Source organism: Geotrypetes seraphini, chromosome 16 (assembly GCF_902459505.1).
Source record: "Geotrypetes seraphini chromosome 16, aGeoSer1.1, whole genome shotgun sequence".
Lineage (NCBI taxonomy): Eukaryota > Metazoa > Chordata > Amphibia > Gymnophiona > Dermophiidae > Geotrypetes > Geotrypetes seraphini.
This window is the reverse complement of record NC_047099.1, coordinates 25,851,193-25,870,151: the sequence shown is the minus strand read 5'-3', so window position 1 is coordinate 25,870,151 and position 18,959 is coordinate 25,851,193.

The following is an 18,959-nucleotide window of genomic DNA, read 5'->3' as shown; positions in this document are numbered from 1 at the left end:
TGTTGTGTGTTATGTTTGATTAGTTATTGTTACAAGTACTATATATGGTGCTGAGAATAAATGTCCAAATAAGTGTTCTCGACTTTTTTTTATTTATTATCCGTGTCACCTTTTTTATAAAGGTTAGTACCAATAACAACATGTTTCATTTAACATATTGATATATATCACAGTAATGATGTATTTTATTATCTCTCATGTAATTTACAAACTTAAAAATGGGAGGTGAAAGGGCCTCATAAGTGGAATAGCCTAGGCCTCTTTTCATCGAAATCCGGCCCTGACTATAACCTACACAGAAGGGTGAGTACGGCTCTGGCTGCATTGCTGAGCAAACTTAATGGCCCATGAGAACATAGGAATAGCCATACTAAAAGTGAAGGACTCCGTTTTTGCTTCTGAAACCAGAAGTTACTCTCATAGGAGGAACTTTCTATTTGAGATACCCATGCAAATGCATAGTGAAATATCAATCTTTGAAATATGTATTTTTTGAACCTTCTCATCTATCCATGAAACGTCTTGAGCTCTTAAAAAGACTGATGGTCTCTGGAAACCAGGAGTCAGATGATTTAATTTATTTTTGTCCTTCTAGTTTAATCTAGTAGTATGTTTAGATTTCTGCTCTATGTAATCTTGGATTTAATTGTGGACTTGTGCAGTGGATAGAGCTACAGCCTTGGCACCCTGAGGTTGTGGGTTCGAATCCTGCACTGCTCTTTGTGACCCTGGGCAGATCACTTAATCACTAAAACGACCAGTTGAAGATAAGTAGTGAGGTATACTGGAACACTCCACAATCCAAAGAATAACCTCACTTAAGGAGTAAATCTGTAATCAAATTCTTGAAATCCTCATAATGAAACAATCCAGAATCATTAATTATTCATTCAAATATTCTTTATTATATTCAAGTTGCTTGCTCCAATCGATAAGATACCCGACGGAACCCGCGGGTTCAGAGCTGAACCCGCGATAAAGAGGATGCCAGATTTCAGTGCTCCCAGTTGGAACCCTTGATAAAGCCCTTCAGGTGAAACGGGTCCCTTCAGGTATCTTATCGATTGGAGCAAGCAACTTGAATATAATAAAGAATATTTGAATGAATAATTAACGATTCTGGATTGTTTCATTATGAGGATTTCAAGAATTTGATTACAGGTCACTTAATCCCCATTGCCCCAGGTATATTAGATAGAGTGGGAACCCGCGGGACAGTAAGGGAAAAATGTTTGAGTACCTGAATAATTTGTAATCCACATAGAATTGTAGGATATGTGGAATATAAATTAGCAAATAAAAAATATTAAATAAAATATATTTTTGCTTTCCCGAAATGTAATGGACTGTATCAATCTTTTCTGTACAAGATTTATGCTTGATAAAATAATTGAAACTTGATTAAAAAAAAAAAAGAATAGCCATACTAGGTCAGACCAGTGGTCCGAGGAAGAGTACCCTGAAAGCAATGAGAAGTGTGCAAAAAGCATAGAAAACACTGAGACAGGCACAGACACCTGAAGAAGGTCCTGCAAAAATGAGGCTAGCGCTGACCAAAAGGCCTGTATCCCCGGACAACCCCAAATAACATGATAGTAAGAGTTGACCTCAGCAGAACATCTCCCACAAAGTTGAGTGTCCACACAGCCCATATAATATGCCTGGAACTGAGAGCCATAGGCTCGCAAAACAGTGCGAAAGTGACATTCCCTCAAATCTGCATTAGAGACCAGACCAGCGGTGCATTTCAGCACCCTCAACAAAAATCCCTCCCCCCAGATCCCTGCCAAAATCTCGCTGCCAAGCCTTCGAAACCCCTGGGAAACCCCTGGACGGGCTAAGGGTCCAAAGCTGTCGGTGAAAATAAGAGATCGAGACCCTAGTGTCTGGATCTGCCTTCAAAAAGGAATAGAAACTGGTCCCATAATCGCCTCCCAGGAACCTCCTCGGAAGGGAACTGACATAATGTCGTAGCTGACAGTAGGCACTACATTTTTTTCTGGACTGCTCCATTTCTGTCAGTTTGTGATGTCCTTTGTTTGTTTCCGGTCTCTCAGGTTCCCGGAGCTGAAAATAAAGTAGAATCTGTCATATGATGATACCCGATGATTCCCGCCTGTGCTGTGTAATATGAGCCTCATTCAGCCTAATATTGTAGCTTCTTAAGAAACTTTACCACCCAATGAAACTACTTACTGGAGGGAGGATTACACAAATTCACCACATGCATCACTTATCATTTCTCAGGTGTGCAGGGGGAAGAGAGGAATGCAAAACTAATTCTGACTAATTAGCTGTTCAGCACGCTTCTTTCCTGGTGTTCCATGACAAGGGTCAAAGTCACCACGGATCCTGGCACTAGCCCCACCTGCATCACACAATCTGGTGCAAAACTCCACCAATCTCTTCAAGGTCCCACTACACAGCCTGTTTTTGGAATCCTGTTTGGAATGTTGCTTGGCATGTATCTGTTGGAAACATTTCAAGTATGAACAGGCTAAAGCAGGGGTGTCAAAGTCCCTCCTCGAGGGCCGCAATCCAGTCGGGTTTTCAGGATTTCCCCAATTAATCTGCCTGAGATCTGTTTGCGTGCACTGCTTTCATTGTATGCTAATAGATCTCATGCATATTCATTGGGAAAATCCTGAAAACCCGACTGGATTGCGACCCTCGAGGAGGGACTTTGACACCCCTGGGCTAAAGTGAAACTATATTAAGCAAATTAAAGGAATGTTCATATATAGACTGATAAAGAGGTTAGGAGGGACATTTTCATTACAGTTGAGGCCCCACTTGGAGTTAACATAGAAACATAGAAACATAGAAGATGACGGCAGAAAAGGGCTACAGCCCATCAAGTCTGCCCACTCTGCTTACCCACCCCCTGTCTATGCCCTAATGACCCAATTTCCTTATCTTGACCCTCATAGGGATCCCACATGGGTATCCCATTTCTTCTTAAAGTCTGGCACGCTGTCTGCCTCGATCACCTGCACTGGAAGCTTGTTCCAATGATCAACCACTCTCTCTGTGAAGAAATACTTTCTGGTGTCGCCATGAAATTTTCCGCCCCTGAGTTTGAGCGGGTGCCCTCTTGTGGCCGAGGGTCCCTTGAGAAAGAAAATATCATCTTCCACTTCGACACGTCCCGTGAGGTACTTAAATGTTTCGATCATGTCTCCCCTCTCCCTACGTTCCTCAAGAGTGTAGAGCTGCAATTTGTTCAGTCTCTCTTCGTACGAGAGACCCTTGAGTCCCGAGATCATCCTGGTGGCTGTCCGTTGAACCGATTCAATTCTGCGCACATCTTTACTGTAATGTGGCCTCCAGAATTGCACACAATACTCCAGATGAGGTCTCACCATGGCCCTGTACAACGGCATTATGATTTCAGGCTTTCGGCTGACGAAACTTCTATTGATACAACCCAATATCTGCCTTGCCTTAGATGAAGCCTTCTCCACTTGATTGGCAGTTTTCATGTCTGCACTGATGATTACTCCTAAATCTCGTTCTGCTGAAGTCCTAGTTAAAGTTTCTCTGTTCAAGAAGTACGTCCTGCATGGATTTCCGCTTCCGAGGTGCATGACCTTACATTTCTTAGCATTGAAGCCTAGCTGCCAGGTTGAGGACCAACTTTCCAATGTAAGCAGGTCCTGCGCCATATAATTCTGTAAACTGCATTCTTTTACTATATGGAGGTTAAGGAAAGTTTTGGAGGTTAAGGAAAGTTAAGGAGGTTCAGTTTTGGAGGTTAAGGGAAAAAAAAAAAATATCAAACCCCCAACTTGAATTAGTTCAGAGAAAGGTGACATAAATGGTAAGGGCTTTGCGCCAAAAGACGTATGAGATGTTACACCACTTCCAAAATCAGAACACTGGCAACTAATTTCAGCGAAAATTCCATGCAAGATACAAGCTTTAGGGCTCCTTTTACTAAGGTGTGCTAGCATTTTTAGTGCACGCGCAAAATTACCATGCGCTAAACTGCTGGCTTTAAGGTCTAACGTGTGCGGCAATTTAGCCCACGCTATTTCACGCGTTAAGGCCCTTAGTACATAATATTCAAAATGTACAATGCTGCATATGTCCAGCAGTGCTTTACAAATGATAAGTAGTACCTCTTGTTTTGTTTCACCTACTTACCCATACAAAAACCAATCATATACTACTACTGATACTTATCACATACCAGCGCTGAAAGGCGTACACAGTGACGCATATTTTGACATTTACAGATGGTCCCTACTAGGAAGAGCTTACAATCTAACTTGGACAGACAGACATGACCTATAGGGTTGGGGATGCAGAACCCAAGGTGAGAGGAGTTAGGAGTTGAAAGCACTCTCAAAGAAGTGGGCTGACATGTATAGACGGTCCCTGCTTTGAAGAGCTTACAATCTAACTTGGACAGACAGACATGACCTATAGGGTTGGGGATGCAGAACCCAAGGTGAGAGGAGTTAGGAGTTGAAAGCACTCTCAAAGAAGTGGGCTGACATGTATAGATGGTCCCTGCTTTGAAGAGCTTACAATCTAACTTGGACAGACAGACATGACCTATAGGGTTGGGGATGCAGAACCTGAGGTGAGAGGAGTTAGGAGTTGAAAGCACACTTGAAGAGGTGGGCTTTTAACTGGGCCTTCTTCATTGACATTTCTTCATTGATCCATGGTGTCAATGGACCCACGTTATGGAACAATCTATTTCAAAATCTACAATTTGAACAATCCTTTTCAAAATTTAAAGCAGGATTGAAAACTCACTAAGTCATTTTTTTTTAAGTTATGTAAACTAAGGGACAGTAGTTCTCTGGGCTGCAGAGCACTAAAACAATAGTGGACTTATGCTCTGTATTGTTCTTTCCTATCTGGAGTGTGTGGCGTAGTGGTTGAAGCTACAGCCTCACCACCCTGGGGTTGTGGGTTCAAATCCCGTGCTGCTCCTTGTGACCCTGGGCAAGTCACTTAATCCTCCATAGCCTCAGGTACGTTAGATAGATTGTGAGCCCACCGGGACAGATAGGGAAAATGCTTGAGTACCTGATTGTAAAAACCGCTTAGATAACCTTGATAGGCGGTATATAAAATCCGAATAAAACTTGAAACATGTAGCATTCCTTTTTTTTTTTTAAATCATTTTAAAATTACTTTAATTTACTATAAACCATGAGGATAATGTTGAATAAACAGAATAAACATCAGACCGGTTTCAGAAAACATCATTCAACAGAGCATTCCTAATTGGTATGACAACAACCATATTATATCATTTGGACCATCATAAATCTGTAATACTCATCTTCCTAGACCTATCCGCGGCATTTGACACCATCGATCACGCCTTACTTCTAAATAGACTAAAGTCAGTTGGAATCTCTGGTCAAATTCTTGATTGGTTCCAATCCTTCTTTTCATTCAATGATTCCACATCTGAATCTTACAATAATAAATATGGCATTCCACAAGGATCCATCCTTTCGCCACTCCTCTTTAATATTTTTTTAACACTACTTATGAGCCTTTGCCAATCTTTTGGATTCTCTGCTTTTGCTTATGCAGATGACATCCAGCTCCTACATACCTTAGACTCCGAAGACGAAAGTGAAATAGCCATTATCAATCAAAAACATGAAGACATTAGACTCTGGTTAAACAACAACATGTTAGCTTTAAACGTAAATAAAACCAAAACCATGCTTTTTTTCTGGAAAGAAGGAATAACATTATGCACCCCCATCAACCTTGGCGGCAGTTCCTTGCGATTAGTTTCTACGATTAAAATCCTAGGAGTCATCTTTGATCAAAAACTCTCATACCATGATCATATCAGTAATATTGTTAAATCCTGCTTTCACAAACTTTGTCTGATCGGGTTGGTATCAAAATTCCTGAAATCAAAATAATTAAATATTCAGATTCACTCCCTAGTGATCTCTAAGCTTGACTACTGTAATGCGTTACTAAAAGGATAATTAATACAAAACGCTAAGACATTTTTTTCTGTTAAAGCACCACAACTTTGGAATGCCCTTCAACCCCATATCAGAGAGGAAAAGACCATAGACCGATTTAAAGGCAAACTCAAAAGCTTCTTATTCAAGGATGCCTTTAATCTATTGATAAACCGCACCCAATCAGGCCACAACCTTCCATATTCCCAATCCTTCTGTTTTTACCTTTATTGTTCTTCTATCCTGTTATGATTGTATTTCTCCCCCTTTCCTCCTGGTTTCAACTTGTTTGTATAGTTCAGCAGCCCCAAACTTTTTGCAGGGCCACATTTTGGATTTTTAGATACTTGGAGGGCCGCAGAAAAAATACTTAATATCTTATTAAAGAAATGACAACTTTGCATGAGGTAAAACTTGCTAGTAGTTTATAAATCTTTTCTTAATTGCTTCTATTATGGCTTTGGCGGTATATAAGAATAAAATTATTATTATTATATTATGATAATTTCAGCTATACACAGTTGAAAGTAGTGCAACATGCAGAAAGTGCCTTCAGCTCCCACCTCCTTACATCAAACAGTCACCATCAGGAGAGGTGCTGAATTTTGCGAGAGTTCATGAGATTACGTACACATGCACAAGCTGCACTGCTTCCAATGGTTAACTTACGTTCTGGAACGTTGCCCACCTCACTGCTGTAACCTCACGCAAGCACTTTCCTGCATCTGTACGCGATTGTCCTCTCCACTCCGCCTCACAATTGTGTACAGATGCAGGAAAGCCCTTGTGTGAGGTTACAGTAGTGGGGCGGGCAATGTTCCAGAACAATGGTAACATAACGAGGGCCTCAAAATAGTACCTGGTGGCCACAAATTTGAGACCACTGGTATAGTGTGTCTTTGTAATGCAAACAATGTATTGGTTTGTTTTCACTATATTTTATTTTATCGTATATCGCCTAGAAATTTGATAGGTGATTAAATCAAATTTTAATAAAACTTGATATCAAGTACAATAAATTTGAAGTATAGAAACCCAACCAGGTCGTGCATGTGCAAGACCGGAGGGTTACGACTTCGATGGGAAGATAGGACTTCAATGAGAAACCAAGGTGGCAAGGGGAGCCCCTTCTGGTGATTCAGACAGGTCGTGACCTGTTTGGGCCGCCGCGGGAGCGGACTGCCGGGCAGGATGGACCTATGGTCTGACCCGGCGGAGGCACTGCTTATGTTCTTAACTGAATATGTACCAGTATATCCGGAATGAGAGGAGGGATTAGGGACATATGAAACAGACATACTTGAAAGGTATTAATATACAAGCAAATCTTTTCCGGAGGCAGTGAAGTGATAGAACTTGAGGATGTGAGTTGAGGTTTCAGGGTGGTAGGCTTAGGAAAACAGGAAGTGCTTTTTTCATGGAGAGGATTATGAATGCCTAGAATGCCTTCCCAGTAGTGAGGACAAAAAAGGTTATGAAATTCAAAAACGCACAGGATACACACAAAGGATCTCTAATTGCAAAATAAGTTGCAATCAAAGCAACACTTATCTTTAGCACTTTAAACAGGGCAAGAGGGTTGAAAGCTGTTAGAAGGGGCAGGTACAGCTGGCTACCTTGCTGGGCAGGCTGGATGGACCATACAGATCTATCTGCCATCATTTATTGTGTAATTAAGTACTTATGTCTACAAATGGCTAATTAACCCCAACCCCTGGATTGATCTCTAATTTATAGTTCCTTGACCCAATTAGAAGGCTATAAACATAATTAGCTCTTAAGAAATTGTCTGAGAAATCCCTAGAGGGTAATTTACCAATTATAACATTGCTAAATAAAAAAAATTATACATTACCATAACCTACCATAACTAGCAATCTTAGGGGAACTTAGAATACATATTCCAACTCCTATAGCAACTTAAGAAAGACATCACCAATATTAATATGCAGGCAGCAGTCCAGCAGCAAGATGGGGGCTATTCAGTCTTTTACAGTGAGTGTCACATGTTTGACTATTTCCCAGTTGGTGAGAGATCATATGTGTGTGCTTGGTGTAAAGAACTCCTAGCACTCAGGGAATGGGTCCAATATCTTGAGGCTAGAGTAGCAGACTTGGAGGAGCTAAGGGAGACAGAGAAGTGCATAGAGGAGCCCTACAGGGACGTTGTAGAAAAATCCCACCTCCAGTATGGCAGTCTCTGTGCTGCTTCAGAGGATGGAGGTCTTCTTAAAGGAGAGCATCGCTCTGGTGAAGTAGGAGGCAATGCTGTAGCCAGGACCTGCCCACCAAGGGATGCAATGTCCTCTTGCACTGAGGATGTGTCTCCATGGGTTTCTGCCCAAGACAGAAGGGTTAGGGTAGCCGTTACAATGGGAGATTTGATCATTAGGCATGTAGTTAGCTGGGCGGCTGGTGGACATGAGGATCGCTTGGTTACTTGCCTGCCTGGTGCGAAGGTGGCAGACCTCGCATGTCACTTAGATAAGATTTTAGATAGTGATGGGGAGGAACCTCCTGTCTTGGTACATGTGGGTACCAATGACATAGGGAAATGTGGTAGGGAGGTTCTGGAAGCCAAATGTAGGCTCTTAAGTAGGAAGTTAAAATCCAGAATCTCCAGAGTAGCGTTTTCAGAAGTGCTTCCTGCTACACGCGCAGGTCCCAAAAGACAGGCAGAGCTCTGAAGTCTCAATGCGTGGATGAGGCGATGGTGCATGAAGGAGGGTTATAGATTTGTTAGGAACTGGGTGACATACTGGGGAAGGGGGAGCCTATTCCATAAAGATAGGCTCTACCTTAACCAGGGTGGAATTAGGCTGCTGGCATCAACATTTAAAAAGGAGATAGAGCAGCTATTAAACTAGAAACTGGGGGAGGCTGACAGTCACTCAAAAGAACATGGTTTGGGACAAGGTATCTTTAAAAGATATCATAAAAGGGAAGACAAAGCATCCTGATAGTGAGATTGCAATAGAGGCCACAGTAGACCAGGTTTCCTTAAATTCAGAGCAGTCTGATTGTAAAGATTGAAAATTATCCATGCCAACTGCTGAGCAAATTGTAAATAGATATGACAAACATTGTTTGAAATGGCTGTATGCAAATGCCAGAAGCCTAAGAAACAAGATGGGAGAATTAGAATATATTACACTAAATGAAAAGATAGATATAATAGGCATCTTTGAAACCTGGTGGAAGGAAGATAACTAATGGGACACTGTCATACTGGGGTACAAGTTATATCGTAGTGATAGGGTGGATCGAATTGGTGGAGGCATAGCGTTATATGTTAACAAGGGCCCTGAATCGAATGGACTAAAAATTCTACAGGAGCAGAAACACACCTTGGAATCCCAATGGGTAGAAATTCTGTGTGTAAGGTGGAAAAAAATAGTGATAGGAGTGTACTACCGTCCACCTGACCAGGATGAATGGACAGATGCTGAAATGTTATCAGAAATTAGGGAGGTGGAGGTAGTGATGCCGTTGTATATGACTCTAGTGAGACATCATTTAGAATATTGTGTACAATTCTGGAGACCACACCTTCAAAAAGATATAAACAGGAGTTGGTCTAGAGCAGCGGTTTCAAACACGCGGACTATTTTGCGGCCCACGATCTGTCCTCTCCACTTCACAAGTTTTCCGATTGTGGAGAGGACAATCGCGTACAGACCGCGACTGCTGTAATTGGACTTGCAGAAGTCTCTCTAGAGGGAATGTCGGCAAATAGATCGCGGCTCGCCTAAAGCAGGGGTCCCCAATCTGCTTCCCTTCCCTTCTCACTGCCCTCCCCCAAGCCACCACAATTGGGGAACAGGCCAGTGCCGAGGTCTTAGCTCTCCCTGCTTATCTTCCCCAGCTCGGAGCTGACCAATTCTTGCCACCTGACGTCAATTCTAATGTTGGGGACGAAGTTCCGGGCCAGCTAATCGCCGCCTGGCTGGCCCGGAACTTCCTCTCTGATATTAGAATTGACGTCGGATGGCGAGAACTGGTCTGCCCCACGCTGGGGAAGATAAGCAGGGAGAGCTAAGACCTTGGTGCTGGCCTGTTCCCCAATGGTGGTGGCTTGGGGGAGGGCAGGGAGAAATAAAGAAAGAAAGGGGGGACAGGGAGACAGAAAGAAAGAAGGGAGACGGGACACAGACAGAAAGGGGCATGGAGAGAGAGAGAAAGACAGAAAGAAAGGGTGGGCATGGAGAGAGAGACAAAGAAAGAAGGGGGCAGGGTGAAAGAAATAAAAAGTTGGGGGAAGGAAGGAGACAGATGCCAGAACAGGGGGAAGGAAGGAAGGAGGGAAGGAGAGAAAGGAAAGAAAGAGATGTCAGACCATGGAAATAGGGACGGAAGAAGAGAGAGATAGATTTTGAAAAGAAAGCAGAAAAATTGAATATTAAGTTAATGCCAAAGATGGATGCAAGGCAGAAAGTAAGACGGAGAGAAAAACAGTCAAAGGACAAGAAGGCCCTGGAAACATAGTTAAAAGCACAGAAAAATAAAGTCACCAGACAACAAAGGTAGGGAAAATGATTTTATTTTCAATATAGTGATTGAAATTGATAATTTTAGCAGTCTCCAAAATTGACATATATCTTTGCCAGCAATCCTTCTCTTCCCACCCCCTTATGTATTTACCTTCTATGTACTTTTTCTTCAAAATTGTAGTTCTCCCCCTTTTCCTACTGATTCTTGTGGCTTAATAAAGTAGTTACCCAAGTATGTCCCATAATGAATCATGAACGTTTAATCTCTTAAAATGTTAATGTCCTTATTATTTTTTAATCTTTGTACAACACTTAGTACCTTCAGATAAGCGTTTATTCAAAAAACATGAATAAACTTGAAAAACATGAATAAACTTTTTTTTTTTAAATTTATTTATTTATCATTTTAATGCATCCTATACAAGATGTTTAAAGAAATACAGAAATATATTGTTCTCTTAGTCATATTACATACTAAGAATTGAAATTTAAACATCCATATAAATCATATAATACAGTCCACAACTTGGGGAGAAGAGACAAGATGAAAATAAAACCCCTCGGGAAAAGGGAAATATACAAAGGAAACTGAAAACTTTAAGAAATAGAGCAGTCAGATCTTACCTATCCAAAATAAAATTAACCGCATTATTAACCTGTATCATTCGGACTGTGTAGAGATACCTTTACCTTCAAGGAAAAAACCTAATTGGGTAGGTTCAAAAAATATATATTTACTTCCCTGATAGGAAATAAAACATTTACAAGGAAATCGCAACTGAAAACTTGCCCCCAAAGCAATCACCTTTGATCTATGTAACAGAAATTCTTTCCTTCTGGATTGCGTCCACCTCGAAACATCATGAAATATATATACCCTTTCCCCCAAATAGGAAATCTGCTTTAAATTGAAATATAATTTCAGCAACATCTCTTTATCCTGAAGGAATACCAACGAGACCAATAAAGTTGCTCTTCCCTGAATTTCAATATCAGAAGACTGCAGAATAGCGGAAACATCTAATTGAGCATTTTCATCCACTAAAGCTTTTTCTTTCTGCACTTGTTTTAAGTAATAAATTCTTTGTATCGGAGGAAGGCTTACTTCAGGTACATTTAGAACGTTCAACATAAAGTTCTTAAAGAGTTCTTGAGGAGACATAAACTTGGCAACCGGAAAATTAAGAATCCTCAAATTTAAATTCTTCTGCTGATTTTCCAGGTTTTCAATCTTCCTCAAAGTCATCATTTTTTCTGTTGTTTGTTTGGCAATTAAATTCTTAGTCTCTGTTGTTGCTTTATCTAAATTTTTTTATTCCACTTGGTGTTGCTGGGTAATAGTCTCTAAGGAGCTTATCCTGGAGGTAGAATTCTGAGTCATAGTAACAAAGTTAGAACATACCAGGTGAAGATTCTCAATTGCAGACCAAATGGAGTCCAGGGTAACAGCCTGTGGTTTCACCAACGGTCCAAGGAGGGAGACACCAGCCGACTTAGGCACGGCTCCTGCTCCAGCGATGGAAATCTGGGCCCCTGCAACCTCCCCACCGCTGGCCACCGATGGCTCCTCTCCCTCAGAACGCTGCCTCTCCAACGTCGGGATCAGCGTATCTGCTGCGTGTTTCACTTCCGGGTCAACTTCGGAGAGAGAGCAAGCCTCACCCCACACTCCGGGGGAGCCCTCTTGCCAGTTCCGCTGCAGCGAAGATTCTCCGGGAATGGGAGGGGTGTGCAGTCCTCGCGGGCTCAGCGAGAGTGACATCTCGCTGTCCAAGCTGTGGATTTCCCGTTCCACAGCAGCGGAGACGCCCGATGTGGAGGTAGGGACTGTGTATGCTGTTATCACAGTCTGCCTCGGCGTCGAGAAGCCCGGGGTAGGTAGAGGGATACCCCTCGGTTTCCCTCTTCTTTTAGGCATAAGAATATCGTTGTTTAAGGGTAAAATAAAGAAATTTTCCCCCTCAAAGACGGGAGTGCTTCTCTCAGCGTCCTGCTCCTGGCGCCATCTTGCCCCCCCATGAATAAACTTTTGAGAAAGGAAAGATATTAAACTTTAAATGTGAGGGCTGCAGAAAAAATAGGGCACTTGGAGGGCCGCAGAAAAAATAGTTAATGACAATTTTGCATAAGGTAAAACTCTTTATAGTTTCTAAATCTTTCCTTTAACTGTTAAAGGAAAGATTTATAAACTATAAAGAGTTTTACCTCATGCAAAGTTGTCATTTCTTTAATAAAATCATATACTGGTTTGTCTTGATAAGTCTAACTTTAAGGAATAACAATAATAAATTCATCCACCCTTAAGGGTGTATTTCTCACATGTATGGACCTTCAGACAGCAGTCGGGTATATAACACCAGTTGCTTTATACTTCGTCGGTTTTAAAACATCTCTTCATCGAAAACCGACTGATGGAAACAGTCTATTACGCTACCATAGTTTTCACCCGGATCGGCTGAAGACTAGTTTGCCGATCAATCAATTTCTCCGTCTACGACGGATCTGCTCATCTTTTGAAGATTTTAAAATACAGGCTAATGAAATGAAGGAGAGATTCTATCAACGGGGATATCCTAAGGGGATTATACATCTGGCTTATACTAGAGCGAAATTTGCCCAATGTGAGCTGCTATTGACTTATCGGACAGGCAAGGACGATATGGGAACAATTTTTGTTCAAAAAAATACCCCTCTTTCCCCCCAAATCAACAAAATAATATTAAAACATTGGCATGTGGTCTGGCTAAGTATCCCTGACTGCCCTGAAAGACCTATCTTCTCCTACAAATGCAGTAGAAACATTGGAGAGCTTGTTATAAAAAAAACCCATTTTGGTGCCCTATAACAACAGTGGCACCTATATGGGTTGTGGTAGATGTCAATGGTGCCAGCTTACCATGTCAGGTCAGTATTGGGTGCACTCTGGCACGGGGGTTAAATATTATAGCCATACGCTCACTAATTGTGATTTCATGTGCGTGGTATACTTAATCCAATGTCCTTGTAATAAAATTTACATTGGGCGCACGAAACGTTCTATTAAAACCCGCCTCAATGAACATAAATCGCAGGTCCGCACTGAACGGGACTTTGGTTAAACACTGGCAGCTCATGGACCACAAGTGGTCTGACATCAAGTGGAGAATTATTGATGTTGTTACAGTAGGGTGGGAGGGAGGCAATATTCAGAAAGCTTTGGCTTTTAAAGAGCAGAAATGGATTTACAAACTCAAATCCTTGGCTCCCATAGGTTTAAATGAGATAGAATGGTTGTCTATCCTATGAGAGCCCGGGACGTCATTTCCGGTTCTGCCTGCGCTGAGCCCCGCGCTGGGAGTATGATTGCGTCATACGTCCTAGGCAATGTTCCCTCTAAGCTGAGCGCATGAGCGATCGCTCAATATTTTCAGTGGCGTCGCTCATACGTTTTCTCGTGTCGCTCAATCGAGGGCAGACGGAGGTGAGAGGAAGCGGCGAAGGCTGTCTGCCCTGCTAGCCTTAGTGTATTTTAAGTTAAAAGATGCAGTGGCGGCTCCTCTCAAGATCCCCGACTGCATCGGACTTCGACGCAGGTGGGGGACTCGTGAGAGGAGCCACTGCCAAAGATACCAGAAAGCTGGCGAAGCAAAAACTTTAAGTAAATTGTTATTCTTCTAAGTTTTGAGTATTTAACCCTCCCATAATCTCACGGGCACTCGTCCTCCGCGCCTGCTCATAAATTTGTGGAGTATGCAACTTGTCGCTCATGCATATTTTTTTTTGCACACACCTCATCAATCCTTAGAGGGAACATTGGTCCTAGGATGTGCTTTCAGCCAGCTGTATTTAATGAGTGATTCACAAACCGCGGCCATGTTACAAGGTATATGCAACTCCCTCAAATCGGTAAGCGCTGGGTTTCTGTTGTCCATTTTTTATTATGATTTAGGAAAGGCAGTAGCTGTTGTAGATTGCCTTATATTTATGAGAAAGTAAGGCACTATTTTATGTTTCTTACAGTTTCCCTCGACCCTGAAGAAAGGTTTCTTTTTCAAACATGCATGTCGGGAGAGGTGAAGACAGAACAGACTCACTATAAGTTAAGTGATGGTCTGCTATTGGAAAATAGAAAGGTTTTATATATACAAAATAATGTCACTGAAAAATATATTACTGAGACAAACAGGAGATTGGTACAAGGAATTAATAAAGGCTGGACCGACGAAGTATAAAGCAACCGGTGTTATATACCCGACTGCTGTCTGAAGGTCCATACATATGAGAAATACACCCTTAAGGGTGGATGAATTTATTATTGTCAGTCCTTAAAGTTAGACTTATCAAGACAAACCAGTATATGATTTGATTGATTTAACAACAATGGCTTTTTGTACATTTGAATTTCTTTAATAAGACATTAACTATTTTTTCTGCGGCCCTCCAAGTACCTACAAATCCAAAATGACCACTGGTCTAGAGGAAGGCTACTAAAATGGTTGGTGGTTCTCATCATAAGGCGTATTGGGACAGACTTAAGATCTGAATATGTATACTTTGGAAGAAAGGCAGGAGAAGGGAGGTGTAATAGAGATGTTTAAATACCTGCATGGCATAAATGCACACAAAGCTAGTCTCTGTCATTTGAAAGGAAGCTCCGGAATGAAAGGGCATAGGATGAAGTTGAGAATTGATAGGCTCAGGAGTAATCTAAAAAAAATACTTTTTTTACAGAAAGGGTGGAAGGTGGAGGTGGTAGAGACAAAGACTGTGGCTGAATACAAGAAAGCGTAGGACAGGCATGTGGGATCTCTTAGGGAGAGGAGGAGACAGTGGATGCTGTGGATGGGCAGATTGGATGAGCCATTTGGCCTTTATCTGCCCTCATGTTTGTTTATAGTAGGCAAGTCTTTGTATTATACGTCTTATGAAAATCTGATTGCATACAGTCGAGTATTTTAAATGTCTAGATATTCTTGAAGTTGTGAAACGATAAAAGCTTCAGAAAGCTTAGTCAAAAAGGAATAGTGGCTATTGGCTGTAATTGGAAGAGTTCTCTACTGATTTTGTTTGATCCTTCAGGATAGACATCAATATAGGGCTCCTTTTGCAAAGCCACGGTAGAGGTTTCTACCACGGGCCGGCGACGTTTATGCTCCGATGTTCATAAGAATTCTGTGAGTGTCGGAGCATTTACCTCGCCGGCCTGCGGTAGAAACCTCTACCATAACTTTGTAAAAGTCAATGATAGTGCTGATATTGTCTGGAGAATAGCCAGTTGAGGAGAGTTAAAATCAAATAACCATTTTATTGATGCTTGTAGGGAAGATTACAGATTTATTTAATTTGATATACTGCAAAATTATGAAGCAAGCTAAGCAGTTATAAAAAATCACATCCTAGAAAAGAACTCCATAAAACTGGATAGAAAAGACCCCGCCATAAAGTCTACAAAATCCCAATTCTTTTTTTTTTTTAACCCTCCTAAACATATTCACCACATAATTGTTCTGTATTTAAACCTTATTATACATTCCAGAAAATATTAATAAATCATGGAGGGACCCTCAGAAAGACACTGCAAGCCCACCTGCATCTGCTCATTTTGTTGCCTTCCTTTGGCCGTGGCTCCTCCAATCATATGAGCCTTCCAGTGTGTGCTTCTAGTGTTCATATTGCTTTACAATTGTATTGTATTATTGTACAGTATATCATTCCAAATATAATGTAAATCAATCAGCTTTATTTTTATTATAAAGTCTAAATTGATCAGTTGCTATCCAATATAAAAGTTCAGCGTAGTTCAAAATTGTGTAGATAACCTGCCAAGAAGATAAGAAAATGGAAAGGGATTGGGACTTGTATACCACCTTTTTGTAGTTTTACAACCACACTCAAAGTGTTTACATATCTCACGGAAACATGGTAGAACGAAGAAAACGTCTGGGACACTGTGCTACCGGGATACAAGCTATACCGCAGAGAAAGAGTAGGTCAAAAAGGTGGGGGTATTGCCCTATACATCAAAGAGAGAATTAAAGTCTACCGGAGAGAACATGCCGGTTTGAACCCACCGCAACCTCAAGGTGCTGAGGCTGTAGCTCTAATGACTGTGCCACACTCTCCTCCTGCTTATCTGTGCCTTTTTCTATTGGCCATTTTGTTGTCCTAAGGATAGCTGTCCAGTACCATCACTGAATATCGGTGGTAACTCCTGGTGCCATGCAGCCTCAGCACTATCTGAAGAATGTCATGGCGGTCAAAAAGATATTCCGAGGCATTCTCCAGTTAAATACCGATGACCATCTGCTCTTGGCCTGGTTAGCATGATTTAACTAGGCAGGAGCCTGTCCTGCTTAGTTAAACCACACTGAATATTGACCTCCATGTAGACAACCAGATTAGAGTAAGGCAGTAACTAAAGGAGTAGACAGAATGAGTGCTAAGACTTAATAGGAAAAAAAGAAGAAAACAGAGAATGTAATAATGTCCATTAATATATATATAAGTACACTGAAATATTATGATTTCAATACTCGAGAAACCTTATTAGCGTATGCCAATGATATGTTTATATTACTTGAGGTTGATCCAGACTTTACTAATCTGATATCCAATATTAACCATTGTTTGACAAACTTCGGTCCTGGGCAATGATGGTCCAGATGAAATTAAATGCTGCTAAGACTAAGCTTTTATGTCTTGACCCAAAATTAGATTCTCTTCCTTCTGTTGTGATCTTAGATTCAGGAGAATCTCTGAAAATCGAGTTTTCCTCGGTAATACTGTGTATTATCATTGATTCCTCCCTTACATTTAAGGATCAATTAAATTCTCTTGTGAAAAAGTGCTTTTTCAACCTCTGCATTCTGAGAAGAGTGAGAGCGCTTTTTCATCAGCAACACTTTTCTGTCTTGGTTCAATCAATCATTCTGTCAAGGCTAGATAATTGCAACTCAATGCACTTGGGTCTTTCAAAGGTCAGCTTGCAGAGACTCCAGCTGATACAGAATACTGCTGTTAAGTTTATTTTCGGCAAGAGTAAATTTGATCTTGTAACTCCATTGCTTAAAGAATTACACTGGCTTCCAGTATATCTTAGAATCCATTTTAAATGCATTTGTATTGCATTTAAGATCGTATTTGGTATTTTCATTACTCTGGTTCTTTAGACTGGCATGTGCATAGATCCCATCTCGCCAGAAGTTCTCAAAAATTAAAACTTATATTCCCTTCCCTTAGGGGTAAAAATAGATCTACTAGGAGACTCAGCTACTCTTTCACTTTCAAACTGACAGAGCTTTGGAATAATTTATCGCTTGCATTAAGAAGTTTAGGACCCTTCGTTTCACTCCGGAAAGCTCTGAAGACTTACTTGTTTACTAAGCATTTTGGACACTAACCATTTTCTTTTTATTTTAGATTTCCTGTTTTGGTTTTTTTTTTTCTATTATGTTTTCTTTATTGTTAACCAAGTTGAGCTCCATTTGGTTGATGACCCGGTCTATAAAACTAAGTTTTAGTTTAATCATCTGAAGTCTCTCCTGGATACTTTCTCCAGTGAAATGCCCCTAATACCTTGCAGTGTGCAGCTCCCTGATTCAATGTGCTTTTCCAACCTGCACTGCTTTAAATCCCTCCACTGTCCTATTTCTCTTCCAAATGTAGCAAATTCTTTAAATGTACAGTGGTAGTCTACTGAAAAACAGGATTCATGAGAAGAGACATGATCACAGCTAACAGGTCACATCGGACCTTTCACCTGTTCACCTGAACACCTTTCAGTTGTTATCACATCTGGGATATTAGTAGATTATCCACCCAGGGTGATTTGCATTCCATTTACTACACCTATTGCCAAATTAATCACAAAAAATGCAGGGTAAACCTGTAATTACTTCACTTGTAATAGATGGCTGCAGTTTGCCAAGAATGCATGGAAATTGAAGGAGTAGATTGTCATTCTCACCCGCACCCTCTCTCCTTCCAGCTATGCTATGCATTTTGTATATTGTTCTCTCTCTCTCACTGGGGCAGTTTTACAGCTGTGTCCAGTCCACACATCCCTACACGTATCTCTACAGCGCCCTCTCTCTGGGGAAGTTTTACAGCTCTGTGCTTGCACATCCCTATCTCTACAGCGCCCTCTCTCTGGGGCAGTTTTACAGCTCTGGGTCTGCAGATCTCTAACTCTTACAGATGGAGAGTGTTTACTGCCATATTGAGGATCATTTTATAACAGATACTTATGCATTATAAAATTCCAGCACAAAAACAGTCAAAATCATAAACAGCTCAGCAAGCAATCCCACCAAAACAAAATTATCTTCAGCAAAAAGAGCCAATTAAACTAAGTCAAGAAAAAGAAGAGCCAATTGAGCAAATTCCATGGAAAGATCAACAAGAGTCAGATAAAACTCAAGTAGATCAATCTCAACAAAATTTTTCCAACCAGGAAAACCCCTCAACAAGGTCTGAGTAAGGAAGTATAGCTAGAATGCAGTCATGTAACACAGGAGCTGAAGTGGTACCCAGGGGT